The sequence below is a fragment of the Lutra lutra genome, chromosome 16 (genome assembly GCF_902655055.1).
Source record: "Lutra lutra chromosome 16, mLutLut1.2, whole genome shotgun sequence".
NCBI lineage: Eukaryota > Metazoa > Chordata > Mammalia > Carnivora > Mustelidae > Lutra > Lutra lutra.
In genome coordinates, this window is record NC_062293.1 from 16,987,110 (window position 1) to 17,005,738 (window position 18,629).

General features: G+C 50.5%; 1 protein-coding gene across 18 annotated transcripts in view; it reads right to left on the minus strand.

Annotated features, from left to right (window-relative positions):
- Positions 1–16,955, minus strand: part of MAPT (microtubule associated protein tau) — a 94,250-nt gene extending 77,295 nt beyond the window's left edge. For 3 of the 18 annotated variants that reach the window (XM_047706632.1, XM_047706630.1, XM_047706629.1), the window contains exon 1: positions 16,653–16,926. The gene's annotated coding sequence lies outside the window, so the exon portion shown is untranslated. Of the gene's footprint in view, positions 1–16,652 lie in introns of all 18 variants that reach the window. The other 15 variants (XM_047706635.1, XM_047706634.1, XM_047706642.1 and 12 more) reach the window with 11 other exon arrangements.
- Positions 16,956–18,629: the final 1,674 nt, after the last annotated feature.

Genomic DNA, 18,629 nt, shown 5'->3' on the forward strand with positions numbered 1-18,629 from the left:
TCAGGGTTGCCAGATAAAATACAAGGCACCCAGTTAAATCTGAGTTTCAGATAAACAACAACTGTTTTAGTGTAAGTATGTCCCGAAGACTGCATGGGACATACTTAGTGTGATAGTTTCTGGGTGGCCACGGTACCAAATTGCAAAGTGAGTGGCTTAACACAACAGATATTTCTTCTGTCACAGTTCTTGAGGCCAGAAGTCCAAAATCAGATCACTGGGCCAAAATCATGGTGTTGGCAAAGTCTCGCTCCCTCCCACAGGAAGTTCTAGGAGCCAATCCTTTGTCTCTTCCAACTTCCGGTGGCTGCTGGAATCCACATCATTCCACGTCACTCCAACCTGGTCGATCACAGGGTCTTCTAATCTCTCTCTGCTGCCTTCTTGTAAGGACACAAGTGACTGCATTTATCACCCACCCAGATAATACAGGATAATCTCATCTCAAAATGCTCCAGAGAATGACATCTGCAAAGATCCTTTTTCCAAATAAGGTCATATTCACAGGTTCTAGGGATTAGGATCTGATATCTTTGGGCGGCATTTTGTAGCCTATCACAATTATACTAAAAAAAAAAAAAATGTTGTTTATCTGAAATTGAAATTTCACCAGGCATCCAAGGTTTTAATTTGCTAATTCTGACAGCCCTCCCTAGACCTGATTCCTCCTGAGGTGGCAGGAACTTAAGCCATTTGTCTTCACCTCCTCATCACTCGTCCTGGAATGAGCTTGGGGACCATGCCTCAGACCCAAGCCTGTTCACCAAAATCTTTTGTCTTTGAAGTAGGGCTCATGGCTTATGGTGGCATTCCAGTTTTCAGGAGAATCTAAAGGCGTAAACTAATAGAAAGGCTTAGCTTTTTAAAAGATTCTGGCAAATGCACGCATTTCCACTTTTAACACTCAAAACTTCATTTTTTAATTTATTTTCTTAAGATTTTTTTATTTATTTACTTGACATACAGATCACAAGTAGGCAGAAGAGGAAGGTGGGGGAGGGGGGCGGGAAGCAGGCTCCCTGCTGAGCAGAAAGCCTGATTCGGGGCTCGATCCCAGGACCCTGGGATCATGACCTGAGCCGAAGGCAGAGGCTTAACCCACTGAGCCACCCAGGCGCCCCAGCACTCAAAACTTCAAGTGCTGACTGGCCCCCCCTCACCACTTCAGGTCTTTGTGTGAAAGCATTAAAAGGAAATATAGCATTGGATTTGTTTTCTTTCTTGTTGTTTTAAAGACTTTATTTATTTATTTTTTTGAGAGAGAGAGAGAGAGAGAGAGTGGAGGAGGGGCAGAGGGAGAGGAAGAGAGAGCATTTCAAGCAGACTCCCAGCTGAGCACAGAGCCTGATGCAGGGCTTGACCCCATGACTCTTGGGGTCACGACCTGAGCTGAAACCAAGAGTCATTGCTCAACCGACTGGGCCACCCTGGTGCCCCCGTTGTTATTGTTTTTAAAGACTTTATTTTTAAGTAATCTCTACACCTAACTTGGATCTCGAGCTCAAAATTTCAGGTCAAGAGCTGCACACTCTTGGGTTAAATGGGGGATGAGTATTAAGGAGGGCACTTGTGATGAGCACCGCGTGTTGTGTGAATCACAAAATTCTACACCTGAAACTAATGTTACACTATGTTAACTAACTGGAATTTATTATTATTATTATTATTTTAGACTTACTAATTTATTTTGGAGACAGCATGAGCAGGAGGGGCAGAGGGAGAGAACCTGAAGCAGGCTCCTTGCTGAGCATGGAGCCCAAAATGGGGCTCCATCTCAGGGCCCTGAGATCACAACCTGAGCAGAAACCAAGAGTCTGATGCTCAACTGACTGTGCCCCCAGGCACCCCAACTAACTGGAATTTAAATAAAAACTTGAAACTACAAAAAAAAAAAGTTGCATACTCCACCAACTGTGCCAGCCAAGTGCCCCAGGACTGTACTTGATAGAAAAGGATTAGGTATTAAAATCATAAAGTGGGGGGCGCCTGGGTGGCTCAGTGGGTTAAAGCCTTTGCCTTCGGCTCAGGTCATGATCCCAGGGTCCTGGGATCGAGCCCCGCATCGAGCTGTCTGCTCAGCAGGGAGCCTGTTTCCCTCTCTCTGTCTCTGCCCGCCTCTCTGCTTACTTGTGATCTCTGTCTGTCAAATAAATAAATAAAATCTTTAATAAAAAATCATAAAGTGGGTGCCTGGGTGGCTCAGTCAGTTAAGCATCTGACTCTTGATCTCGGCTCCAGTCATGATCTCAGGGTGGTAAGATCAAGCCCCGAGCTGGGCTCTACAGTCCGCTTGGGATTCTGCCTCTCCCTCTGCCCCATGCCCACTCACTTGCATATGCTCAAGCTCTCTCTCTCTCTCTCCCTCTCTCAAAACAAATTAGTAAGTAAAATCATAAAGTGGCCCATCACCCACAATTATACAAGTTATACACCTGTTTCCCTTTCCATTCTCAAGTCTCTTGAAGAAAGCCTTAGGTTTTAATCAGTATTGGATTCACACAATCACCTGTCCATTCATTCTTTAAACAGTCATGGAGCATCTATTCTGTGCCATGGGCTCTGCCAGGCACTGAGGCTACAGAGATGAGCAGAACATCACCCAACAGATGGATATGGTCAGGCACTGGCTCCCCAGAGAAGTCAGCAGTGGTTTCGGAAGAAGTCATGGAAACTGAACACAACATAATGGGCCCTCGTGATGTGGAAGCAGAAAGTGTTAATCAATTTGCTTTGAAACTAGTCGTAGAGAGAAAACCCCAATTAATTACTAATTATCTTTAAATTCTAGCAACCATTTTTAGCTGTTAGTTAAGGAAAAAATAACTTGTATTACAAGATGTGATGCTTGGCCTAGTCTGCTGTAACACTATAGAGCTGTCTTCCTCTCTCTGTGGCTCCCGGATCCCTGGAAATGTGGGTGATGGTGGCAAAGGTGAGCCCAGCGGTTCAGCCCAGAGGGGGGCTGCTTGGACTGGGTGATTTCTTCCTCACCTGTGCTCCCCATTCCTAGGGTGCAGGGAGCATTTCAGGGGGGCACAAATGATGCCCACACCCCAAAGACATCTTATGCTGAATAGACTTTTAAGAAGAAAAAGCAATCTCTTCATTTAATAATCATAAAGCTAAAATTCCAGGTCACTGCCATATATATATATATATATATATATATATATATATATATATACATAAATTTTTTTTTAAATCAAAAAGCACTGGCAGTAGGATCCCTCAGGCTAAAGCAATGGAGGGAGAGCCAAGGACGGAAAAGCCAGGGTGAGGCCTGCTCTTGAGAAGCAGAAGTTCTGGGTTCAAATTCCCTGTCAGTCTAACACTAGCCATGTGATTCTGAGGTGCCTCTTAACCTCGCTGAACCTCAGTTTCATCATCTGTAAAAGGGAAAAGAATTTTTACAGGCTCACATCAAGAACTAAATGAGACCATATAAACTCCAAAGTACTGTCTGCTTGTTAGCAATTTAGGGAAGGGGGGCCCCCCTAGCACCTAGGGACACTTCCTAGCACCCTGACATCACACGATGTAGGCCACCCAAATGTGAGCTGTGCCCCACGCCCTGTTGTTATACTGAAGGCTGAGAAAGGTGGCCAGGAGGGGCCTGGATGTGTAAACTCATGGGAGATGACATTCAGGTTCCCAGGTGGTGTCTACAGGGAGAAATTTAATTCAAAGTGGGAGTTTTCCCATTTTCCCTGAGCCAGGCAGACTGTCTGCTGTTAGGAGAAAGGGTCACAGTGGAAAGGAGGGGCTGGGTGGCATTAGTCAGCCTCAACACAACAAAAATGTTCCTATACAACTCCCCTCTCCCAAATACCTAGATAAGAGTGTTTAAAAGTAAGTCAGCTTTTTAAATGAGACTGATCATTCCCTAATTAGTCCAAATTAGAACATTATTAGTGTATCCAGAAAGCCAGGTCATTCCAAGCATTCTCTGCAAACTTGGGCCCACGGGGGACAGGGTCTGTTCTCCCAGAAGAGAGCAATCCCAGGAACCTCAGTCATTAAGTCCCAGAGACATAGGGTCTGGTGCCTATAATGAGGCCATAACCTTTGATGATGAATGAGCTCCCTGCACCGAGAGGCCCAGATGTGGCCAGCATGCCCTGGCCTGTCCAACAAGAGAGACAGCAGCCCTCTGCCCAGCGTTCCCATGCTCCTAACTTTGCATTCAGTGCTTTGGGCAAAGGGGCCCACACCCAGATCCTCAAGAGCTAAGCAGGCCGGCGCTCAGTGCCGGGACCGACAGTGTTCCTCCAGGTGGCCCCATCTTTTAGTTTGGGGTGCTTTTAAGAATTTTCTTGAACTACTCAGACTACTCACACCCTGAATACAATTTATAGTCTGAAATGATCATGGCTGTCTCTCCCCCCACCCAGGAAAACCCAACAAAAGAAACCAGGGTGAGATCTCATACATGGTATATAGTTTACTTTAGAGCTAATGGATTAAAAAAAAAAAAAAAAGCCAGGGAGGAGGGAGGCAAGAACAGAACTGAGAAATGGTTCTTGTTTTCATTAGATGCAAGGGTGGCGGTGGGAATTACAGTGCCATAAACATGCCTGGTGAGGCTGCGGATTCTAATTTTCCACTATGTGTGGCCCCCAACCCTGTCCATGTGAGCCCCCCTTCTCTGCTCCCCATTACTCCCTTTTTTCCTGGTCCTAGAGGTGAACAGCAGTGGTATAGACACAGGGGAAATAAAGTGGATTGTTGAGGGAGGAGGATCAGACAGTACACCAGGAGGCTGACTAATGCCACCCAGCCCCTCCTTTCCACTGTGACCCTTTCTCCTAACAGCAGACAGTCTGCCTGGCCCAGAGAAAATGGGAAAACTCCCACTTTGAATTAAATTTCTCCCTGTAGACACCACCTGGGAACCTGAATGTCATCTCCCGTGAGTTTACACATCCAGGCCCCTCCTGGCCACCTTTCCCAGCCTTCGGTCACACATAACCCCTCCAAAGAAGTGTGGCAGGTGTGGACATTTCTCATGTTTTGTGCAAACTGGAAGAAAAATGAGCTTCTCTGTTGGATAAGTATCGACCTGCCCACGACACTAAATTTGGTTCTGCCGTCACCAGCTACATGAAGCGGCAGCCCAGTTTAGAGGCTAGCTTTCGGTTTAAAATACTTTCTCCAGGCTCAGGTTGCATATGACCCATTCAGGGAGGCTGGAGGGCACAGCTTCTCTGGGCATTAGCGCTAAAGACACATCTGTTGGCGTGGAGAGTGGCCTGAGAGGGGAGGCATGAAGGCAGCGAGGCATGGGAGTTGGGGAGAAGCATGACCTGGCTTCCTCTCCAGCTGGGAAGTCTATGGGCTTCAGTCTGCTCCCCAGCAAAATAAGGATGATAATCCCTGCCTCAAGGGGGAGGGAGGGTTAAATGAGGCCATGTTTTTAGTAAAATAAATGCAACCAGCTAGTACCATTATTACCAGCATCATCATAGAACAGAACTAGTTTAGACCAATAAGGACTGTGTTCAGGCAGCCAGGCTGCTCGCAGGCTGGAGTGACATGCGTGCCCTGACCTACTACCCACCATCCACATGCATGAGAAGCCCCCCACTCCCAGGGCAAAGACAGATGATAACCCAGCTCCAGCTCCGTTCAAATTCCAAGTGCAGGCACTTCAATTAGACACTTGGCTGAGCCTCTAGCCGCCCCATAGCCCCCAGAATATCATACCACCAAAGTCAACGTCTGCCTTTAATTTAATCACTCTTGCCTGAATTGGTTCCCACCCCGGGTCAAACACGGAGTAGCCAGAAGAGGCTGCCCCTGGGCATAACTGAATAGGAGATTCTGTACCAAGTCCTGGTCTGATTGGGAAGAAACTGAAAACCCCTGCAAAAATGGAAAGGCCACCGGAGGGTCAGGATAGGGGTCAGGGAGGCCCCCCGCCCCTCTCCGGGTATCACTTCAGGTTACACTACAAGCGTGATGACCCTCTGTCCTGTCCTGCACCCCAGCTTTAGACCTCCTCTGCAAAGAAGGGAATAGACGAGACCTGTACACGCTGGACCACAACTGCCTGTCCAACAAGCATGGGCACAGGCCCTGCTGATGGCTGCTCACCCCTGGGAAGGAGCCTGCACCTACCTGTCGGCAAGAGGGGAGCAGGGTGGCGGCAGCTGAATGACCTTAGGCATTGGGCTCCATTCGCCCCATGGAGACTTCAGATCAGCGCCTGACTGTGGCTACCTGCGGCACTGGTCTTCTGAGCGGCTCAAAGGAATTCTCATAGAAGGTTTTATTTCAGCTCTGCAACTATCCCGCGAGAAGGAAGCCTGCGTTATCATCCATTTGGGGGTGAGGGCATTGCAGGATCCCCATTTTGCAGATGGAAAAATGGAGGTAGAGGAAATCTTCCACTTCGCGCCAAGTCTCTTCAGATGGTGAACAAGAAAGGCTGCAATTAAATTCAGGGTTTGGCAAGCAAGCCCATGCAACCGGGGATAACAGGCCCACAAAATGAGGCAGGCAATGGCTAGCTTCTGGAATTCAGTCTTGCCAGCAATAAACGATAAGGAGACCTTTTTAAAAAATTAATGTATAATGTATTATTTGCCCCAGGGGTACAGGTCTGTGAGTCATCAGGCTTACACATTTCACAGCACTCACCATACCACATACCCTCCCCAATGTCCACAGATCTTTTCTTTTTTTTTAAGTTCTTTATCACTTGGCCCAGATTATCAATTTATAACAAGAATCCTGCCAGTTAAAAAAAAGTTTTCCCATCAGACATCAAGCATCAATTCATAATTATTTATAGCACTTTAGTGACACTGAAAGGGATTTATTTCAATGTATTCAGTCTTTAAACCTCTGCAGGGAACAGAGTGTAGTCATTGCTCCCTGCAGGGTTAAAAAGGGAGGGACTCCAGATACAGGAGGCCTGCAGAACTAAATCCAGTGGAGGCTCCCAGCAGGCCCATCCTGCAGGGTTAACCCCGGGGAAAGATTAAACAGGGTTAAAGCAGGTTCAGGTGAGTCTGTGACTGATCATTCCATTATTCAAGTGGATTTAGAGATGTTCTGCAAAATCCTTCCTTTCTAAACTGGGCCCATGGTGAGGCACAGGCATGTGTCCTGGGGCCAGTGTGGAATTTCCCTGTTCCTAAGGAAAAGACGAGACAGAAGGTGGATGGCAGAAGATCTGGGGACTCTTCCAAACAGCTATTCCTGGTGATTCTTGGCAATGGGAGCTTTGAAAGGGACAGGTTCACACGGATTTATCCTGCAATTATTACCGTACCCCAACACAGGAGATTATATACAAGTATTTTACTCATATATACAACCTTTGCTTGGCTTATTAACATACCTCAATTTAAATTCTGATGCATTACCAATACTAAAGTTGAAAGCTGTCAGGTGTTCAGCAAACCTAATATACAAAGTCTAGGCATACATCAAATAAGGAAGTGAATATTTACATTTAAATACATAATTATAATTATGGGGCACCTGGGTGGCTCAGTTGGTTGGGTGTCCAACTCTTGGTTTTGGCTCAGGTCATGATCTCAGGGTCCTGGGATCGAGCCCCATATTGGGCTCTGGGCTCAGCAGGGAGTCTGACTGCAATTCTCTCTCTCTCTCTCTCTCCCTCTCTCCCTCTGCCCCCCTTCCCACACAATGTGCTTGTGCCCTCTCTCTCCAATAAAACAAATACCAAAGAGTCTTTAAATTGTAACTTTCCCTTGGGCATTAAAGCATTTGATTTGAGATTATTAATTAATCAATAAGCCTCTTTTAGAGGGGTAGGCTGTGGGAGGGGGCATGAGTTAGGATGATAGTTTGGTGCCAATGTCCAACTGAGAACAAATGGAAATAAGCACCTCTGAAATGACCTACCCATCAGTGGCCTAACTGGGTTTGGTCCGGAATGATTCTGTTGACAGATGAACTGGACCACTGGTTCTCATTCAGGTCTTTTACCCTGGAGGAGGGACATAGTCCAACAGTTCTGTGGAATGGTCTTCCCCCACACTTCCCTTTTGGCATAATGTGTTGGCTGGAGATCACATGACAGCAATTATGCACCCCAGGGGTCTTCTAATATCCTTGACGTCCTGGGGAGGAGGCCTCGAAGATGAAAGGGCAACCCTGGGCTTTTTATGCTACAACTGCAGACAAGTCCATAGACAACATCACCCAGACTTCCTGGGAAAACAGAAAACTGGGCTCCAGGTAGGTGGGCAAACTAGCAGCTGGGACCAGAGATAATTATGTCCTTCTTCTCTTAGATACCAGCTTGAGCAGGAGATGGGCAAGACCAAAGGAAGGGCCATGAATGCAGCACCATTTCCAATGGCTTCAGGTATAATTCTACCTTGCTGATTCAAAGTGGTTTTTTTTTTTTTTTAAGAGTTTATTTATTTATTTGACAGACAGAGATCACAAGTAGGCAGAGAAGCAGGCAGAGAGAGAGGAGGAAGCAGGGTCCCCGCTGAGCAGAGAGCCCGATGTGGGGCTCGATCCCAGGACTCTGGGATCATGACCTGAGCTGAAGGCTGATGCTTTAACCACTGAACCACCCAGGCGCCCCTCAAAGTGTTTTTAATAGTTGGATCTTCATCTAAAATTCCTTCACTAAGGGGAGTTCATATAGTAGATGGGATTTATATTTATTTTGGGCTTTATAGGGAGAATTTTGCAACACCCCCTTAACCTGGGATTTTGTATGAATGAATTCAAAGTGCTGAGCTTGTCCTAGAAGGCAGGCAAGAGATGGGGCAGGCAGGGAAGGTGACTGGCCACCATTCACTTAATACCAGTCTCCACAGGGCGCTCAGTCCTAGCTGACACTGTGTAAGAAGGAGAAAGGAAAGACTGTAAATATTCAAGGGTAGGTCCACAAGGCCTGATGTCCACGGCCAAGGCCTCCTCCTACCACAGCCAAACTTCTAGGTCCGTCACCCTTGTTACCATAATCATATAATTTAAATAAGACACAAGAGGATGAGATTCAAGTGCAAAATGAAAGGCAAACTCTTAAAGTCATCCATTGGTTTTAGGAAAATCCAGTTGAACGCTTTGGAAAGACTTCATAAAACTGAGTAATTTTTTTACTGCCAAAGGAGATATTAAAGACTGTGAACGGAACAGTAAAACTCGAGAGAGATACCGCATTCAGATTACTCGGTAGTGTAATCCCTTTCCAAGGAGCTGAAATCTGAAGTCTTAACAAGGTATTGGGAGTGTGGCTTAGGTAAGAAAGACAAGAAATTCCAACCAGCTGATCCAAACACAAAGAGTATCATTTCATAATGATTTTTTCTGCTTTAATGACTTTTTAAAAAAACTAACGTAGTACCTTCAGTCTTCACCTCAAAGATAAGAAGGCTTCTTAAACCAAATTTAGTAATCCGGATATGAGCATGCTCCTGGGATGCTTGGAGTTCCCTGGACTCAGAACATGTCCAGTTGGTTTTATTGAACATTTTTCCGCTTGACTCTTCTCTTGACCATGAAGCCTGCTTGCCGGTTTACTGACTTCAACACCCTGCTTAATCATTTCATTTGTAAATCCTCTCCTCCACTGCCTTCCATTACTTTCCCGATCCCATCTGCGCTCGCTCTTAATTCGGTAAGTAGGCTAGTAGGATCTCCAAACCCGACACGCTTGCTAAGCCGGGTCGAGGTTCCCAGGATGGTGGGAGGGCGCGGTTCTGCTCTGGCTGGCGCGGAGTGTATACAGTCTATTCCTGGCGTGGGGCGGATATCAGGAAGGAAGAGGACAGAGGCAGGGACTGCAGATGACAAGTCACTCTGCTTGCCTGTAGCAAGAATTCTGTCTGTACAATTAGACATGGGTGTGTGGGGTTTTCGGGGGACCCGTTTCCACCCAAACAGCTGCGCCTGGCTCCAGGCAAGTTGGGCAGGTGCCCACTCCTATCTTGATCCTTAGTCAGTGCAACAATTTATCTATTACAAGTGTATCCATCACCAGGGTCAGGAGATGTCTTTGCACATTCATCCAATCACAAGCCTTGATCCAGAGGCGGCTGCCCTCGGGACCATTCCCTAAACAATTTATTATGTACCAGGCCCTGGGCTAAGCCCTGCATCCTCCCCTTACCCGGTTTAAGCCCCATAGCAACCAGGGAGATAAGTACTGCCATGCCCCCAAAAGTGGGGGAGGCAGGACTTGCACACCCAGGACTCTTCTAGAGTCTACTTAACCACTGGCCAAACCTAATACCTCTCTCTGCAAGACAGGGCCCTGCCCTGAGGGCTTGTCAGGAAGAAATAGCGTCTGCCTTTAAGATGCTCACCAGCCTTCCCTGAATAGCCAAGGCACAAAATACATTTCCGGGGATTCATTCTCTAGTGCCCCTGATTGGAGCAGCACAGAGCCCACCGAAATGTCAACACAGCAAAAACACTCAGATAAACCACCTGGAAGTCATTCAAGTTTGTATTTCGGGGAAGCCAGTTTTAGCTGCACATCTGCAGAATGTCTCCTAATCAGAGAACCCAGAAAGTTCAGAAACCATCCCAAGATGGCCTCTCCCTGCTTGCCCACACTCAGGTGGAGGCCATCTGGGCAGGAAAGGAACTTGGCCCAGGTGGCAGGAGCATGGCTTCTGGAGACAGGAAACGCGTGCTTGGACAGTAACCCCGCTGGCAAGGTAACAGGGGTGAGACAGGCATGTACGCTGTATGTCTGGTCGCCCACACAGGGCTGGCTGCAGAATTAGAGTGGCTTCCGTTCTTCCCCCAGGTGGATGCCAGTGAGTTCTGGCAACGAAGGATTCCAGGCAGTCCCTCTGTGCCACGGCATAAAGGAATATTTACTGTACAGTCTGCGCCCCAGGAAGCAAGAAAAGCCTCCAGGCCCACCTTTGCCAAAGGGAACCCTGAGATTCTTGTATGAGGCCCTTTCCCATGTCCACCCAACTCGACTCAGCCACAGACTCAGAGCTGGTCCCACTGGCTGGTGCCAAAGCTTTGATCCCTCTGAGGGCACCTAAGATGAGGATCTGCTATCCCTAAAACTTCACTGATTTGGCCCTGACCATAGCTGAGTCTATGTCATGATCCCCCAGTCTTGATTTCCAGCCTTCTCTGAGCTGATCAGAACCAGCCGCTCCTTTGTACGACAGAGCCGTCTTGAAAACCTGGGTCTGGGGGAAGAGGTTTAAGGTCCCTGGGATATTTTTCTCTTTGTTTTATAAACAGAGGTACAGAGGTTGAGTGAAATCCCTTGCTCCCTGTGCCAAGGCTAGATCAGAAATTACAAGCTTCACATTGTGCTCCAATGACGGACTCTTTCAGAAGTCCATTTTGTGAGTCAGTGGCTTTAGAATTTGAATCTTCCAATGGGTCAATGTTACAGATATCATGCTCAGGTTCCCAGGCTAGCCCACAAAGGCCTATTAAAGCCATGTGTAGTTGAGAAGGGGAGGAGGCTAGGGTTGGACTTCGAGCTCTACCACTCCCTGGCTGTGTGACCTGTAATGAGTTACTAAACCTCTCTGTACTTCAGCTTCTCCATACATAACAGAGATAATAACAGCACCTGTTACGAAATGGGGGTTTGGAGAGGATAAAATGAGATCATCTCTGGGGAGCACTTACAACAGTGCCTCCTAAAAGACACTCCCTGAACATAAGTGCCATTATGATAAGAATGCCAGAGTAACAATGTTTCTGTAGCAGGACTTCTGACCCTGGCACAAGAGACATTTGGGGCCAGATACTCTTTGATGTGGGGGACTGTCCTGTGCATAGCAAGAGGTCTGGCAGCGTCCTTGGCTCCTACCCACTAGAATGCCAGTGGTACCTTCCCCAGTTGTGAAAATTAAAGACGTCTCTAAACCTCTCAACGGCCCTGGGGACTGAATACCACTGTTTTACAGGAAAACACCCAAGAGTCCCAGCTGGAATATTGGGGTCCTCTCCTGGAAGCAGTCCAGCTGGTGAGACAGCAACCCTCTCTTCCCCTCACCTGCTCAGGTATGCCCTTCCATACCGGGACTCCTGCAAACCACCAGCAGAAGCAGCGAGGCTGTTAAGTTAGAGAAGCTATTAATTAGGTGGATATTTCTGGGGATATGGAGGAATGGAGGGGCACTTTTTAAAGTGGGATAATGAAAAAGGCAGGATGGGAGGAAGGGGAAGGGGCAGAGACAAATGGGGTTTCCCACATCCATCCTTCTGACTTCCGGTGCCAGAAGGGCCTACAGTCCCAGAGATGGCAGAGATCAGTTCTGATCTGTTTTCCCCCAGGGCTATTGTGTGCTTTCTTCCCATCCTCTCTCCTGCACTCTTCTGGCCAACCAGGATGGGGTGAGCAGCGGGGACCGGGCTCTGGGGCCAGGGAGCGCTGTACTGGGAAGGGAGAAGGCTCAGAAGCAGAGTAGGAAGGGTGTGGAGGTGCACCAAGGAGCACAGACTGCTTTCTGGGTGCCACTTGGATACTGAGCAGGGGACAAACTGGACTAGATTTGCCCCCAAACCTTATTGATGCCATGACCTTGAATATAGCCCCCCTCTTCTAGTTTTCTCTTTACCACCTTTTTGACCTGCATTTTCCCATTTTACCCAATTACTTGTTAAATGGGTATGGACCAAACACCTATTCTAGGTCTAGCACTGTATTAAGCCCCCGACGGTGTTTTGACTTGTTTTTGAGTGATTCTTTTTCAAGGTGGGCATAGGGAGGATACTATCTAGTTGGAAAACTATCAGGTGTTTAACTAGAAAACTAATATATGTTCACACACAGCTGTGGAGCCACTCAAACCATATTCATATACATAAATGCTAAGGGAAGTTGTAATAAAACACAACTTTTTCAATTTTTTGGCAAATGGGTTCATGAACTGATGTTAAAAGGGCAGAAAGAAAATTCAGCCTAAACAAAGGGCACCATGATCTCACTGTATCTCCAGGCTGGCGCTGCCTCCAAGGGCAGGTGGGTCAAAGCACCCATCCAATGGAAGGGGCTCTTTCCCCAGTCGGAATAAATCTGACCCTTTCTCAATCAAACTGTTTCTAAGTTTTCTTCTTGCAATTTGTGGGAATAATCCATTCCTTTTGTTCCTGTCAGGGATGCTGAGCCTGATACCTGAAACCAGTTCCAAGCCACGCCCTTCCACCATAGACAGGTGGCGGAGGAGGCCTGGAGGAGGCCCGGAGGAGGCCCGTGTGGGGCGGGCACATACAGACAAGGGCTGTCACTTCTCCAAAAACCAGCAGAGCCAACAAAACTCTCCCACAACTATCCAAAGGCAACCCCAAGAGCTAAGCCAGATTACTGCAGTAAACAAATCTAGCAAACCTAAGCAGCACCATAATTATTGCAAAATAATACCTTCATTTATTTAGATAGGAAAGTCATTTCTCTTTGACATGCTGTAGGACAGGTCAATGGGAGGGGTAGCGATCAAAAACCCATCTTGCGGAGCCTGAGCGCGCGCACGCGCGCGCGCGCGCGCACACACACACACACACACACACACGAGGTGGCCTGGAGAGCCAGGCCCCCCGCAGTCGCTGTCCCAGGTTCCAGCATCCATCCCAACTCAGCCCAGCTGGAGACCGCTCCTGGAGGTTCCTGGTGCCAGAGGCCAAATGGGATGTTCCGGGACTTATATGAGCTCCCGCCTGATGGGGGGGGGGGGGGTCGGGGACAGGAATCGATAGCCCACGGATCTGTGCCCGGACCTTTCCCTTAGGAGCATGGGCTCAAATGCTGTATCCCTCGAGATCCCAGGAGGGGGAGGGGGGAAGCCGGTTACTTCAAGCACGAGGAGAGCCAGGGATGGTGTTTCCTAATCCAAGTACGAAGATCCATTCCCTGGCGCCCGGGATTCCTCCTTGAACAGCTCCCAGGCCTTGCCGAAGAGAGCCCCACCAAAGCGCCAACACATTTCAAAATGGAGCAAAATCGCGGACGTCTGGACTGCGCTTTGTTCCCGGCATTGAGCTAAATGTGCTCGCTCCCGCCATGCTCCCTTTCCTCCAACCGACAGGAGGTGACCTATCCGCCCGCGGCCCCCCCGGGGAGCTGTGGCCGCGGGCTACCGGTTCTTAGGGCCGCTCTGAGACCCTTGCTCTGTCTGGAACCAGAATTCCGCGCCCAGTTCTAGGGTGGAGGAGGTGGAGGTGGACGAGAGGAGAAGATGCTCGAAGCGATCCTTGAGCCTCTCCTGCACCCCACCCTTGGCGGACTCAACTCTGCAGGAAGGCCCCACACTTCCTGGCTTCGACCTCCGACGCCGCAGCCAGGAAGGTTCGGCCGGGCCTCTGGCGGGCTCTCGACCCCAGCCGGACCAATCCCTGGACATTCAAATCAATCTGGGCGGCTCGCGTGAAAGATTGGGCTCTAGGGATGCTCATCCCTCTCGGAACTGCGCCCCCGCATCAGTTTGCAGCGATAGAATTAACCAGAAAACCGCGAGGACCCGGCTCAAGGCAGGAGAGCGAAGCTCGGACTCCCTTGCCAGGGGGTCCATAACCCCCTTTCCCGCTCCCTCCCCATTTCAAGGGTGGCAGTGTACTCGGGCTTTTAAGTTAAAATCTTGTACGTTTCCAAAATAAAATTCAGCCACAATAATAAGAATACATAAGGGACGCTAATCTGGGTAGCTGAGGCCGCCGGAGGCCAATTAGGAAGAGTCACCAGCTCAGGGTTGGGGGCGGTCTACCCCCAGAAGCCTCGGAAAGACTGAAGGGCCGTGGCCTCGCCTGCCCCTTGGGTTCAAAATCTTGGCTGGGAAGGGGCGGGGCAACGCCCCGAGGTCCGTTCTCAGGACGCGTGTGGTTTCCATAGCAACCACCCCTCCGTGCCCCCCCCCCAAGTCATCTCAGGAAAAATGGGTGTGGCCCGAAGCAGAGGAGGAGCCCTCTTGCCCCCTCCTTACATTCTCCCGTCTGGCGAAGCAACAGGGCCAGAAGCGGAGAGGGGCTCAGCCTGCGCGCTGTCCCCGCCACCTCCCGGGGGTCGCCGGTGACCCTTAGTGGGCAGCCCGTGGGAGGTGGCCCCCAGGCCTCTCAGGATGGAGGAAGGGGCTTCCTCCTCTCCGGCCACCCGCACAGCGCGCAGAGACCTCGAATCCCAGCCCTTCGGCCCCGAGAACTCTTCCTGGCGCGCCGCCCGGCTCCGGGGAAGGGGCCGAGCGGGGTCACGGCCGTTCCATCCATGCCCTCAGGGCTGTGACTGGGGTTCCTTGACCCGAGCCAGCCCGAGATCTAACAAAAGGCTCGAAAATGAGGGGCGGAAAATAGGGAGAGGGGCGGGGGCCTTGGTTAAACACTCTCATAGATAAGAGCCAAAAAACCAGGGCTGGCAACGCAGATCACGTAAGCTCTACAAACAAAGCATCTAGCCCCGGAGAAAGATTAGGGGTGAACACCCCCAGGGCTCAAGCCCACAGCAGCAAAATACCAAGACTTCAGCGTTGATTATCGTGTCCCCCTCCCCTTAATTACAGTCCCCGCCCTGTCCTCCAAAGCCTAGCCACCCGGCTTGGCAGGGTACAGTAAAGACGTGACACGCCGCAAAAAGATGGCACCTCGCGTTTGGAGGGGGAAAAAAAGCAGGGGTGGGAGTGGGAGGAGGCAAGCCTACTCTCCCCCTCCTTTCCCACCCCGATCCACACCCACTGCCGCAGTGAGGGGCGAGCCCTGCGCGCCAGCCCCGCGCCTCCGGCAGGGAGCGCACACGCCGGACGCCAGGCGCAGAGCGCAGAGAAAGGGGCCCGCCCCGAAATGCACCTGCAGCCCCCGCGCGTGCCTGTGCCGGGCTGCGGTTGCGAGCAGGGATCCGCCGCTACCGAGTCCTTCCACACTGCAAGGCCAGGTGACTCCAGCCTTTCGCCTCTCCGAGCCCCCACACCGGGATCCCCCCACTACCTTCTCTCGGGCACGGCGCTGCTCGCGTTTCGGTGCCAGGCGCGCGCAGGGGGAAGGGCAACGAAAGTGACAGCGCCTGGACCCCTCCCCATCTCCTCGATTGCACTCCCAGCCCCCAAACGTCCCCTGCGGGTTTCTGAAGGAGGAAAACGGGGAGGGGGTGGGCCACCGCCTTAAATCAGGGGCAGTGAAAGCCCCACTGGAATTGCTGACAGGGAGGTGTAGGGAGGGGCAGGCAGGGATTCATCTTTTCTAGAACCGGATCCATACCTTCCCGAAGGGCTTATGGCAAACCAAAGCAGAGAAATCGGATTACGGGTTCGGTTTCGGGGGTCGTCACTAGACACTCCCTAATACACACACATACAGACACACGCCCATTGCGGCAAAAGGTGACGAGCAAGAGTGCACAGCAGCCCCCTCCCCCAGGTCACCGCCATCCGCGCCCCACCCTTCGGGCACAACCTCTGGCCCGGTCCGCGCGAAGCGGGTCTTGAGGACACCCCAGAGCGCGCGCGCGCGCGCGCACACACACACACACACACACACACACCCCAACACATACGCGTGCGTGCATCCCTTGCATGGGTCCCCTTCCAAGCCGCCCTATTCCCAGCCCCGAGCGCACAGGGCGCAGGGAGGGGCCCCAGCCGTTGCCCCCGACCTATGCTTACCTCACGAAACCCATCTTTGCGGCGGGGGACGAGGGGCGGCAGCCTGAGAGTGCAAGGGGGCGGACAGAGAGGATAGAGGAGCCTCGCGCTTACCTGATAGTCGACAGAGGGCGAGGACAGTAGAGGAAAGAGAGGAGAAAGTGGCAGTGGTGGCGGCGGCAGAAGGTAGGCGGCGGCGGCGGCGGCGGCTGCGCTGCTGCTGGTGCGGGAGCTGGTAGGTGGCGGAGAGTGCGAACCCGCGCACCAGCGAGAGGGCGCGTTCCCGAGGCCGGCTGGCGGCGCAGGCGCGAGCAGCGAGAGCGCGAGCCTCCTCAAGGGAGGGGTCAGCAGTGAGGTCTTCGCGACCTTTTCTCCTCCGGCCACCAGTAGGCGCGCGCGAGCACCCAACCACTCGGCCCTCTCCCGCCTCCTGGCTCGCTCCTTTTGACGCTTCCCTTCTCCTTCCTTCCCTCCCCGGACAACTCGAGCCGCGGGGTGGCCGCTATGCGCGTGCGCGTTCCGTGGCGCATGCGCACTTCGTGTCTCCTCCCTCGCTGGTCTTTGTCTTGTCTAAGGGGTCTCCGCCCTTGGGAGAGAGAGTGTACCTTGCGTCCGGGGTTTGGGAAGAGGCTGGTGCACGGTCTTGCAGATCCGCTGCCCCTTTTCCTTCCTGTCCCAGGGATGTCCTATCTCGAAAAGGTCCTGGGCGGGTTTCCACATAGCTCCGCAGTCCGTCCACTCCGGAACTTAAGGCTTTCCCTGGGCTCGTCCTGCTTACGGCTGGCCAGGCAGCCTGAGCCCTTTAGTTTCCCGAAATGGTCTCCGTTGTTGGAGTTTAGTTTCCCTGGGTCACCTTCCTTTCCACCTGTTTTCTTTCCACCGTTTTTGTTTTTGACCAAGGTGGGTTCTTAGTAAATCCACTTTATTTTTTTTTTAAAGATTTTATTTATTTATTTGACAGAGAGAGATCACAAGTAGACAGAGAGGCAGGCAGAGAGAGAGAGAGAGAGGGAAGCAGGCTCTCCGCTGAGCAGAGAGCCCGATGCGGGACTCGATCCCAGGACCCTGAGATCATGACCTGAGCCGAAGGCAGCAGCTTAACCCACTGAGCCACCCAGGCGCCCCTTAGTAAATCCACTTTAAACAGACTCAGTCATAATGCAGTAATACAGGTTTGGGGTGGATTGGTTGGTATTTTATAAGGAGCATTCAGTCTATTACTTACCTAACCGTGACCCAAGAATAAAATGTTAAATTAGATGAAGTTGCCAATACCGCTTACCACGTTGCAAAGTATTTTCATATAATACAGTTATTTTTATTTTGCTTGTGAAACACCGTTATCCGTAAGCAGAGCTTGGGATCCCAATTTCCAAGTGCCTGTTGGAGATTCTCACCTGGATAGCGCACCTCACTGAAACTGACCAGTGGCTTTCATTCCCCCAGTCACCCGGCCCCGGACTTTGGCTTTACTTGGTCTACCCAACATTTAATTTAAGCCCTGGCAGTGGGGGGCCGTATATGTATGGGGCTTGGGGGGCAGTTATCTTGTCCTGGGGGGGATGGGAACTTGTCCTGAGGCTTTAAGGTGGATATTATTTACATTCTCTTAAACAAACAAACAAACAAACAAACAAACAAACAAACGGGCGCCTGGGTGCCTCAGTGGGTTAAAGCCTCTGCCTTCGGCTCAGGTCATGACCCGTGGGGGCTCTCTGCTCAGCAGGGAGCCTACTTCCCGTCCTCCCTCTCTGCCTACTTGTGATCTCTGTCTGTCAAATAAATAAATAAAATCTTAAAAAAAAAAAAACCCGGGGGCGCCTGGGTGCCTCAGTGGGTTAAAGCCTCTGCCTTCGGCTCAGGTCATGATCCTAGGGTCCTGGGATCGAGCCCTGCATCGAGCTGTCTGCTCAGCAGGGAGCCTGTTTCCCTATCTCTCTCTGCCTGCCTCTTTGCCTACTTGTGATCTCTGTCTGTCAAATAAATAAATAAAATCTTAAAAAAAAAAAAACCCGATATTGTATGTTACACATTAATACAAAAAGCAGGCTGTTAAAAATGCTTTATTCACACAGGATTCATATGTTATTA